Source organism: Rhinatrema bivittatum, chromosome 9, assembly GCF_901001135.1.
Source record: "Rhinatrema bivittatum chromosome 9, aRhiBiv1.1, whole genome shotgun sequence".
Taxonomy (NCBI): domain Eukaryota; kingdom Metazoa; phylum Chordata; class Amphibia; order Gymnophiona; family Rhinatrematidae; genus Rhinatrema; species Rhinatrema bivittatum.
In genome coordinates this window covers 170,554,014-170,566,406 of record NC_042623.1, presented here as the reverse complement: position 1 = coordinate 170,566,406, position 12,393 = coordinate 170,554,014, and the positions used below count along the sequence as shown (strand labels likewise).

The 12,393-nt window shown below is 44.3% G+C and overlaps 1 protein-coding gene across 1 annotated transcript in view; it reads left to right on the top strand.

The window, feature by feature from the left end:
* The window catches only part of RNF168 (ring finger protein 168), a 225,542-nt gene that overhangs the window by 19,640 nt on the left and 193,509 nt on the right, over window positions 1-12,393 (top strand). The gene's annotated exons all lie outside the window — the stretch shown is intronic.

The window sequence follows — 12,393 nt, the reverse complement described above, 5'->3', positions numbered from 1 at the left end:
TTTGCCTCTCCCGTGCGCCGGCTGGTTCGCGGGCTTTTTTCTTGCGTCGGGTCTGTTTTTTTACAGTGCAGGCATGCCATGTGGTGCGGCCTGCACAGCCTGCGGCTCCGGTAGCGCGCACCTCTCCCGGGATGGGCTGTGCTCGGCCTGCATCCCGGGGGGCGAGGGATCGTCGGGGACGCTTCGGGGGCTTTTCCTGCGCCAGACTTCAGTGGCTATCGCGGTGGGGACGCGCTCCTCGGGGGTTGTTCATAGCTCTAGGGGGAACGCGGGCACCGCCGCCATTTTGTCCTCAGACCCCGCGGAGGCCGGGCCCATCGGGGAGGGATCCAAGGACTCTTCCCCCCTCGCTCTCCCCGCAGCGCCCTGCGCCCAGGGCAGGCTATCCCGCGGGGCGGGGGAAGGGCCCAGACTCTGACTCGGCCTCCGAGGAGTCGGGCACCTCGTTCTGTTCGGACTCCCTCAGCTGGGTGGTCAACACGGCCAAGAGTCATCTCCAACCCTCACAGTCTCTGGAATTTTTGGGAGCGCTATTCGACACACGTCAAGGCAGGGTCTTCCTCTCCCTGGACCGCTGTCGCAAGTTTGCAAGATCAGGTACAGGCCTTTCGGCAGATGCAACCGCCGACAGCCTGGGACTACTTACAATTGATTGGCTCCATGACCTTGACGCTGGAATTGGTCCCGTGGGCCTTTGCGCACATGCGTCCGTTGCAGTCCGCGTTACTCTCCCGTTGGAGCCCGCTCTCCGAGCAGTACGAACTGCAGTTACCTCTGACAGCGGTAGCGCGCTCCAGTCTGCAGTGGTGGCTAAGGAAGGACATGCTTCTTCAAGGGGTCTCTCTGGTGGCCCCGGAGTGGACAGTGGTCACTACGGACGCGAGCCTCCTTGGTTGGGGAGCGGTCTGTCTGCGGCACTCTGTGCAGGGACGCTGGTCCGTGACGGAGTCTCGCTGGTCGATCAATCGTCTGGAGACCAGGGCGGTGCGACTGGCACTACGGGCGTTCCTCCCCCGTGTCTCGGGGAGGTCGGTCAGGATCCTGTCGGACAATGTGACCACGGTGGCCTATATCAATCGCCAAGGGGGAACCCGGAGCCGCCCAGTGGCCATGGAGGCTCGCCTTCTAATCCAGTGGGCGGAGAGGCATCTTCTCCACATTGCCGCGTCCCACATCGCAGGGGTGGACAACATTCAGGCAGATTTTCTGAGCCGTCACCAACTCGACCCGGACGAGTGGGAACTGGCGGACGCAGCGTTCCAGCTCATCTGCGCCAGATGGGGGAGACCGGTCATGGATCTGATGGCGACTTTTCAGAATTCCAAGGCTCCACGTTTCTTCGCCCGCCACAGAGAACCAGGGGCGGAGGGGGTGAACGCCCTGGCGCTTCCCTGGCCAACGTCGATCCTCCTTTACGTCTTTCCTCCGTGGCCCCTCATAGGCAAAGTTCTACGTCGCGTAGAGAATCATCCCACGGAAGTGATCCTGGTGGCCCCGGAGTGGCCACGAAGGCCATGGTTCGCAGACCTAGTCAACCTGTCCGCGGAAGCTCCTCTTCGGCTTCCGCCGTTGCTGAATCTGCTACATCAGGGGCCCGTCTGTTTCAACCAGGCGGATCGCTTTTGTCTAACGGCATGGCTTTTGAAAGGCGCCGGCTGAAACGGAAAGGTTACTCTGATGCGGTTGTGGCCACACTGCTGCGCTCCCGCAAGGTGTCGACGTCTCTGTCCTACATCGAGTCTGGAAGGTTTTTGAATCTTGGTGTGTCGCCAGGTCGCTCCGCCCGACCCGGGCTACCATTCCCGATATTTTGTCTTTCCTGCATGATGGTCTGGCAAAGGGTCTGTCCTGTAGCTCTTTGCAGGTCCAGGTTGCAGCCTTGGGTTGTCTTCGGGGTCCTGTGGAAGGTCGAACATTGGCTTCCCACCCCAATCTGGTTCGGTTCCTAAAGGGTGCCACCCACCTGCGTCCTCCAATGGTGTCGCTTTGTCCTTCCTGGAATCTAAATTTGGTTCTCAGGGCCTTGTGTAAGTCTCCCTTTGAACCCTTGAAGAGGGCCACGTTGAAAGCAGTCTTTCTTGTTGCGATCACCTCTGCCAGACGTGTTTCGGAACTGCAGGCTCTCTCATGCAGGGAACCCTTCTTACGGATCTCTGAGTCTGGGATTTCGCTACGGACCATTCCGTCCTTCCTGCCTAAGGTGGTTTCGGCGTTCCATCTGAACCAGTCGGTGGACCTCCCGGCTTTTCCTCACCTTGATTCCTCGGATGCATCTTCACAGGAGCTGAAGAAGTTGGATGTGCGCAGGGTCCTCCTGCGCTTCCTTGAGGTTACGAACCCCTTCAGACTGTCGGATCATCTTTTCGTCCTTTTGGAATGGTTCCAAGAAGGGTAATATGGCGTCCAAGATGTCCATATCACGATGGCTGAAGGAAGCAATTGGTTCGGCTTACCTCCTGGCGGGTTGTCCCCTACTGTTGGGCTTAAAAGCCCACTCCACTCAGGCTCAGGCGGTGTCCTGGGCGGAGTGTCAGCAGATCTCACCTTCAGAGATCTGTCGGGCAGCGACTTGGAAGTCTCTGCACACATTTGCACATCATTATCGTTTAGACGTGCAGGATTCTGGGGCGTGGAACTTTGGGGCGGGCCTCTCCGCTTCCCACCCTAGATAGTGAGCTCTGGTACATCCGAGGAGTCTGGACTGATCCGGTACGTACAGAGAAAAGAAAATTAGGTCTTACCTCTGTTAATTTTCGTTCCTGTAGTACCAAGGATCAGTCCAGAGCCCCGCCCGTGTCTTTTTCCAGTAGGTTCGGAGAGTCCGCTGTTCGGATGAAAGGTTTTTTACTGTTGCAAGTCTTTGACAATTTAATTTGTTGCCGGGTCTGGCTCTTCATGGGGGAAGTGACCCGAGGGTTCCCCGGTTGATTTTTGTGTAGATAGTTAGTTATATGGGGAATATCCACTGCTTTGACATTGAGTAATACTGACAGGCTGTGGGTGGCACCCTGGTATATATAGTGGAGCTTGACAAGTTTTGCTCTGTTTCCACCTGCTGGTGCGGGGGCATAACCCAGGAGTCTGGACTGATCCTTGGTACTACAGGAACGAAAATTAACAGAGGTAAGACCTAATTTTCTTATATTGACTGGGTAAGTGAAACATCAGAATATGCTAGAGAGTTAAAGTTCCTGGATGGAATAAATGACAGTTTTATGGAGCAATTGGTTCAGGAACTGATGAGAGAGGGAGCTATTTTAGATCTAATTCTCAGTGAGAACAGGATTTGGTGAGAGAAGTAACTGTGGTAGGGCTGCTTCGCAGTAGTGATCATAATATGATCAAATTTGAAGAAATGACTGGAAGGGGGACAGTAAGCAAATCCTTGGCTCTAGAATTAAACTTTCAAAAGGGAAACTGATAAAATGAGAAAAATAGTTTAAAAAAACAAAAATAAACTGAAAGGTGCAGCTGCACAGGTAAAAAGTATGTAAAGGGCATGGGCATTGTTTAAAAAAACAAACAAACAAACCATCCTAGAAACAGTCCAGATGTATTCCACACATTAAGAAAGATGGAGGGAAGGTCAAATGATTGCCAGCATGACTAAAAAGTGAGGTGTAAGAGGTCATTTTAGCCAAAAGATCTTCATTCAAAAATTGGAAGAAGGATCCATCAGAAGAAAATAGGATAATGCATAAGCATTGATAAGTTAAATGCAAGACATTAATAAGACAGGCTAAGAGAGAATTTGAAAAGAAGTTGGCCATAGAAGCAAAAATTCGCAATAACACTTTAAAAAAATATATCCGCAAGAAAGCCGGCAAGAGAATCAGTTGGACCGTTATATGATCGAGGGGTTAAAGGGGCACTTAGGGAAGATAAGGCCATTGCGGAAAGATTAAACAATTTCTTTGCTTCGGTGTTTACTGAAGAGAATTTGGGGAGATTTCCATTCCAGAGATTGTTTTCAAGGGTAATGTTTCAGATGAACTGAATCAAATCAGGATGAATCTGGAAGATGTGGTAGGCCAGATTGACAAACTGAAGAGTAGTAAATCACCTGGACCGGATGGTATACACCCTAGGGATCTGAAAAAACTAAAAAATGAAATTTCAGACCTATTTCAATTAATTTGTAGCCTATCATTAAAATCATCCATTGGACCTAAAGATTGGAAAGTGGCCAATGTAACCCCGGTATTTTAAAAGGGCTCTGGGGTGATCTGGGAAACTATAGACCAGTAAGCTTGACTTCAGTGCCAGGAAAAATTGTGGAAACTGTTATAAAGAATACAATCACAAAACATTTAGATAGACATGGTTTAATGGGACACAACCATAAGGGGTATGGGACAGTTGCCCCATGAAGAAAGGCTAAGGAAGTTAGGGCTGTTCAGTTTGGAGAAGGGACAACTGAGGGGGGGATATGTTAGAGGTCTACAAAATAATGAAAGGACTTGAACAAGTTAATGTAAATTGGTTATTTACTCTCTGAGGACTAGGGGGCACTCTATGAAGTTAGCAAATAGCTCATTTAAAACAAATCGAAGAAAATCTTTTCACTGAGTGCATAGTTAAGCTCTGGAATTCATTGTCAGAGGATGTGGTTACAGCAGTTAGTATAACTGGGTTTAAAAAGGTTTGGATAAGTTCCTGGAGGAAAAATCCATAAACTGCTATTAGATCACAAGCTGCTATTGCTTATTAATTATCTAATGTTTGGGTACTTGACAGGTACTTGTGTCTTGGATTGGCCACTGTTGGAAACAGGATACTGGGCTTGATGGACCCAGTATGGCATATCTTATGTTCATATACCTTTGCCAGAAATGATATTCAAAGATGTGATTCAGAAGAACTGAAAAAATCTCAATATACTAGGGCAAATTGACAAACCAGAGTAGCAAATTATCTGGTCCAGATTGTACACATCCCAGGGTGTTGAAAGAACTAAGAAATGAATTGCAAACCTGCTATTGGAAATTTATAAACTCTCAGTATCATCTATGGTACCTGAAGATTGGAGGTTTGCCAATGTAATGCTGATTTTTTAAAAAAGGGATCAAGGGGTGATCCATGAAACAATAGACAATTGCGTTTCATGACTGTGCCAGGCAAAAGGGTAGAAGCTATCATTAAGAACAAAATTGCTGAACATATAGATAAGCATAGTTTAATGGGACAAAGCCAACATGGATTTAGCCAAAATAAGTCTTGTCTCACAAATTTGCTACATTTTTTGAGGGTGCAAATAAATGTGGATAAAAGTGAGCCAGTTGGTTTGTTGAAACTGGATTTCCAGAAAGCATTTGACGAAGTCCCTCACGAGAGACTTCTTAGGGAATTAAAAATCATGGGATAGGGAGCGGTGTCCTATTATGGATTGCCAACTGGTAAAAAGGTAGAAAACAGAGTAAGGCTAAATGGTAAATCTTCCTAATGGAAAAAGGTGACTTGTGGCATACTCCAGGGATCTGTTCTGGAACCACCACTTTTTAATATATTTATAAACGACCTGGAAATAGGAATAACAAATGAGGTGATCAAATTTGCCGATGACACAAAATTATTCAAAGTAGTTAAATCACAAGAGGATTGTGAGAAATTAGAAGAGGTCATTGTAAAACTGGGAGTTTGGGCATGCAAATGGAAAATTTAATGTGGCAAGGGCAAAGTGATGCAATTACGGAAGAGTAACCCATATTATAGCTACATAATGTAAGAAAAGGCTCTAGGTGTCATAGTTGAAAATACATTTAAATGTTCTGCTCAGTGTGCAGCAGCAGCCAAGAAAGCAAATAGAATGATTTGGATTTTTAGGAAAGAATATCATAATGCCTCTGTATCACTCCATGTTGTGACTTCATCTTGAGTATTGTGTGCAGTTCTGGTCACCACATCTCAGAAAATTAGAAAAGGCACAGGGAAGGGCAATCAAAATGATAAAGGGGATGGAACAGTTTCCCTATAAAGAAAGGCTAAAGAGGTTAGGACTCTTCAGCTTGGAGAATGGGATGGCTGAGGAGATATAATAGAGGTCTATAAAATGAGTGGAATGGAACTAGTAAACGTTTACTTTGTGGAAAAGTACAAGGAGTAGGGGACACACAATGAAGTTACTATGTGATACATTTTAAAACTAATAAGAGAATTTTTTTTTTTCCTCAATACATAAGTAAGCTCTGGATTTCATTTCCAGAGGATGTGGTGAAGTTATTAGTGTAGCTGTGTTTAAAAAAAAAAAATGTTTGGACAAGTTCTTGAGCAAAGGTCCATGAACTATTATTAAGGCAGAGTTGCAGAAATCCACTGCTTATTCTTGGGATGAGCAGCTTGCAATTGATCTACCCATTGAGATCCTGCCAGGTACTTGTGAAATGGCTTGGCCACTGTTAGAAGATACTGGGCTTGATGGACCTTTGGTCTGTCCCACTATGGCAAGATGCTCTTATCGCTGTGAAAAAGGCAGTCAGTCGGAGACAGGGGAGAGGACATTGCAACTATAATTGGCCAGAGTTGGTGTGTCCTCTGACTTCCTCCCTTGTGCGGTGCTTTTTCTGATGTCACTGGGGGGGGGGGGGGGGGGGGGACGACCAGGGTCCCAGCAATCATGGGACCAGCGATATGCAGCTGCTAGTGCACAGCTGAAGCCTTTTCTTTTTTTTAACTTTTTTTTTTTTTCTCCTCTGCTTGATATGGGAAGGAAGAGGAAAGGGAGACTTGCATTTCCATCTGCAGATTCCAATCCAGTATAAGGCCCAATGGACGTCCACGTTTATCACTTAACCCATTTACCATCTGAGGATATGAGTGACGAGGGCTTACAAATGTCATTGAGTCTCAATTTATGTGCCCTAACCTTCCCCTCCTCAATGTACACAGATGTTATCAATGGCTGAAGGAGACTTACCCCACTTGAGAAGGAATAGGAATTGGTTAAATAAATGATAGAGGCTCAAGACAGTCTGCAGTAATAGATAGAGGGAAGTATCCCTGGAGTGGATAGTATCCCAGTACCAGTTGCAGTGACACCACCAATCCACTGTCAGGAGAAAGTAGGTGAAGCTTCGGCCGAACCATCTGATATCTCTCTGCAGGATGTTTGTAAAGTTGTGACATAAACTGAGTGTACATTAATGCATACTATATCCCAGCTATGCAAATTCTCAGCAGAGATTTCTGTTACATATACTAAGATGGAGAAACATGTTAGACTGCTTGAGATTCAATTTCCCTATGTTAGAGATAAAGTATCTTTAAGTTACAGGCTACTCATTTAACTAATATTAAAGAATTTTTTCCTTCATAGCAAAATAGATTCTCTTGAAAATGTTATTAGTTTTCCAGCTGATCCATAGCCTAGATCCTTGCAGCGATAGGAGCACTGGAACCACTATGGCAAGTCTTATGTTCTTATGACTGTATCAAAAGCTTTGCTGAAATCAAAGTATATCATACTGAGCATTATTCTTTGATATAATTTTCTAGTCATCCAATCAAAAACATCAGTCAGATTTGAGTTGAAGATTACTCCGTGGATTAGTTTTGCATAGTAACCTTTTTTTAGATTTATTTGTAAGGTTTTGGTATTGTGAGAGATGAGATTTGTATCTTTTTAGGGATTCTTCAGAGGGATTTTTTTCATCATTGACTTTCATCATTTTCATCACTAACTTTCAAGAAAAAACTTAAGACTTGGCTTTTTAAGTAAGCGTTTCCTTAAAATGACTGTAGAACCTTCCCCGACCTGCGTTACTGCTCAGCCTTAATTCCCGGCCGTCCCACTTTCCTGCACACCCCCCCCCCCATTACCCCCTCGTCAACCCTCCCCTTCGAGGGTACCCCCGCCCTCACCCTTCTCACCACAAGGTCTCCTCTTACCCACCTCTTGTGATTCCACAGCCCTGGATACTTAAGATACTGAAGATATAAGTTATAGTGTTTTATTGCTACAGTGGTCACATCGTTTTTATATAGTTTTATATTGCTATATTGTTATAATTTTATATTGCTTTTAGCCCTCAGTCCCAAGTAGCCCATTCTCGCCATCTCCCCTGTTACCCTCTACTTTTTCCCACTCTAGGTTTTTGTTCATAATTGTTATGCTCTAAATGGTTTTGCAAAAATGTTAATACTCTGTTACTGACCAAGTTTTTACCCCCCTGTTCGATGTACTTCTCCTGTGTTTGATGTAAACTGATGTGATATGACAGGTCATGAACGTCGGTATAGAAAAAGAATAAATAAATAAATTCAATTGTTTTCAAGATTTTCTTAGGTGTTTTTTTTTATTCTTTCAGAGTTTCATAATACCAAGGGTATATTACCAGCATCAGTAGCATGGGATAGACTTAGTTTTTGGCTACTTGCCAGATTCTTATGGCCTGGATTGACCACTGTTGGAAACAGGGTGCTGGGCTTGATGGACCCTTGGTCTGACCCAGTATGGCATGTTCTTATGTTCTTATTTTGAGAATGTTATTTTTGTTAATGAATCTGGTTTGTATCAAGCTACGTTTGTCTGATATTTCCTTAAGAGTTGTATCCCATGAGTTGAAGGCTTTAGAACAGTTTGTAAGTTTTAAGTTACAAATTTTGGATTCTAAAGTTTTAGTTAAAATTTCAGTTTTTTCAGGAATGTTCATTTGATTTTTGAATAAAAGATCAACATTGATTAGGTGATGGTCAGACCAGGGAATTGTTGAATGTTTAGTTTTTATGTTACAATTGTTTGATTTAGCAGAAATTAGATCAAGAGTATTTCCAGCTTTATGAGTGGCTTCATGGATGTGCTGGGTCCATCCTAAGGCTTGGATTTTCAGAAGGCGTTTGACAAAGTTCCTCATGAGAGGCTTCTAGGAAAAGTAAAAAGTCATGGGATAGGTGGTGATGTCCTTTCGTGGATTGCAAACTGGCTAAAAGACAGGAAACAGAGAGTAGGATTAAATGGGCAATTTTCTCAGTGGAAGGGAGTGGACAGTGGAGTGCCTCAGGGATCTGTATTGGGACCCTTACTTTTCAATGTATTTATAAATGATCTGGAAAGAAATACGATGAGTGAGATAATCAAATTTGCAGATGACACAAAATTGTTCAGAGTAGTTAAATCACAAGCAGATTGTGATAAATTGCAGGAAGACCTTGTGAGACTGGAAAATTGGGCATCCAAATGGCAGATGAAATTTAATGTGGATAAGTGCAAGGCGATGCATATAGGGAAAAATAACCCATGCTATAATTACACAATGTTGGGTTCCATATTAGGTGCTACAACCCAAGAAAGAGATCTAGATGTCGTAGTGGATAACACATTGAAATCGTCGGTGCAGTGTGCTGCAGCAGTCAAAAAAGCAAACAGAATGTTGAGAATTATTAGAAAGGAAATGGTGAATAAAACGGAAAATGTCATAATGCCTCTGTATCCCTCCATGGTGAGACCGCACCTTGAATACTGTGTACAATTCTGGTCGCCGCATCTCAAAAAAGATATAATTGCGATGGAGAAGGTACAGAGAAGGGCTACCAAAATGATAAGGGGAATGGAACAACTCCCCTATGAGGAAAGACTAAAGAGGTTAGGACTTTTCAGCTTGGGGAAGAGACGACTGAGGGGGGATATGATAGAGGTGTTTAAAATCATGAGAGGTCTAGAACGGGTAGATGTGAATCGGTTATTTACTCTTTCAGATAGTAGAAAGACTAGGGGGCACTCCATGAAGTTAGCATGGGGCACATTTAAAACTAATCGGCGAAAGTTCTTTTCTTTTTTACTCAACGCACAATTAAACTCTGGAATTTGTTGCCAGAGAATGCGGTTAGTGCAGTTTAGTATAGCTGTGTTTAAAAAAGGATTGGATAAGTTCTTGGAGGAGAAGTCCATTACCTGCTATTAAGTTCACTTAGAGAATAGCCACTGCCATTAGCAATGGTAACATGGAATAGACTTAGTTTTTGGGTACTTGCCAGGCTCTTATGGCCTGGATTGGCCACTGTTGGAAACAGGATGCTGGGCTTGATGGACCCTTGGTCTGACCCAGTATGGTATGTTCTTATGTTCTTCCATCGTTTCAAGAAAAATTTCATAGGGGGAAGATCTTGGAAATTCATTTACATTTGAATGAAAGCTTCTAGAAAGTAAATTTGTACTGCTCTATTCATTATTTTCTTGTGTATTTACTATTTACAATGAGCAGGAAAGTGTCGAACAATTTTACAACAAAAATCAGGTGACAGCTTAATATACATTTTTAAACATTCTAAATTCATTAAAATAACTTGGGGCCAATTTCATTACTTGCTCATGGTTCAGGAGACTTGGGCTCAAGTCGTCTTTGTGTAGGGCAATTTGGACACATGTGATGCAATTTGGCACTAAGGCAGTGATGGCCAACCTTTTGAGCTCAGTGTGTCAAAATTCATTTAAAAAATGAGCATAACTTGGGTGGTATGTCACTTCTAGAAAAATCCATAATTTTGTGATATTTGTAGCTCTAATAACAAAAAGTTATAATTTTAATATATGCACTGTATTTATTAATAAAGCAAAAACAAATAATTCTTTACCTGCTTAGTAACTTTTTTGTTGCTGAATTTCATTGGCTAAATCTTCAATTAAAAAAACTCTCTCCCCCCCACCCACAAATTCTTACTCCGCTGGATTTTCTCATACACACTCGTGCTCTCACACTCACTTGACTCCCTCACATACACACAAAGCCAGGCAAGCTCCCAGTCATTCTCACACACCCCCCCCCCAGGCAGAGTCCCATTCATGCACACACTAAAGGCAGACCCCCCCTCTCTTTTGCCAGCAACCTTGGAACCTCTCTCATTCCTCTGCTGCCACTGTCACTGTTGCCACATGGCTACTGGGGAGGCGCCGATTGCTGCTACTGACACTGAAGTCCATTCTGCTGCCTCCTCTGTGCAGGCCCCATGGGCTTCCACTTTCTCCATGCTGATCTCGTACATTGTGAGATCCGTAGAGAAAGTGCTATTCTTGCAGATTCCCAAAGATTACATGTGCCAATCACTAAAAAGTAATTTTTTTTTTTTTTTACCTTTACTGTCTGATCTTAGTTTTCTAATTGGTTGGTCACAGGCTTTTTTTTTCTCCACCTTCCTTTTCTTATTTTTTTTTTGCCAAATCCTTTTATATTGTCTTTTTTTCTGTTTCTTTTCTCTCCATCTTCTTCCCTCAAACACACAGTCAGGTTCTCATTCTCACATGCATTTCTCTCTCTCACACACATACAGGCTCTCACTGTCACATGCTCTCTCTCATACAATCATTCATACACATGCTGTCTGACTCACACACAGGCTCTCTCTCACGCCCACATGCTGTCTTGCTCAAGGACATGCTGTCTCTGCAAACATTCAGGTCCTCACTCTCAAACACAATCTCTGAACTCATCTTATACACGTGCACACACACACCCTCTACAGACCCTCAGCCTCTCTCTCACCTCTGGGCCGCCTCTTCGCAGGTCGCTGCAGGATGGGCTCTGCAGCGGCCCTGATCTTCTCGGGCCGCTTCCTCTTCTCGGGCCGCTGGGACTTGGAATTCGCGGCGGCCCGTAAGCGCAAGTGCTGCTCCTCTTCTTTTTTTTTTTTTTTTTTATAATTAAAGTTTTTATTGGAGACAAGTTTGAAATTGTACAACAAACACTGAATGCACTTGTACAACAAAATAAACATTATACAAAAGAATCGTCTCCTCAACATTTTGTTATGAACCCCTCCCCTCCCTTCCCAGCTTAACAAATGCTAACATACAATGAACATCAAAACAATACAAAGTCAATGGTAAGTGCAAAGAAGCCTTTAGCCCAAAGTGCGAACATCCCGCCATTCAATGTATTGTTGCCATACCTTCAGAAATGACCCAAATCGTCCCCTCTTATGTGCGGTGATTTTACACAATATAAAAATCTTATCCACCCTTGCCTGAATTGCGGCCAGAGTGGGCCCCAAGGGAACTTTCCAATGATATGCTAATTCACATCTAGCTGCCGTCGTCACAAACCTAATGAACTGAGAACTATGTGTGTCCCCTAACATAGAGTCCTCGTTTAACAAAGCCACCTGAGGGGTGAGTGTCACCGGCTTATGTAGAATAGCCGTCACCCACTCCGCCACAGAGCTCCAAACCTTGGATACCATTCCACACTCCCACCATAAATGAAAGAAGGTACCTTCCCCACCACACCCTTTCCAGCACCTATCAGAGATAGTTGATTTGATGCGGTGCAGACGCGCTGGTGTATAATACCATCGATATATTACCTTCAGTGCATTTTCCGTGCTGCTCCTCTTCTGCACGCGCTAATGCTTCTCCTCCTTCCTGCCCACGCGGCTCCGGCAACATTTACTTCCGGGGCCACGCAG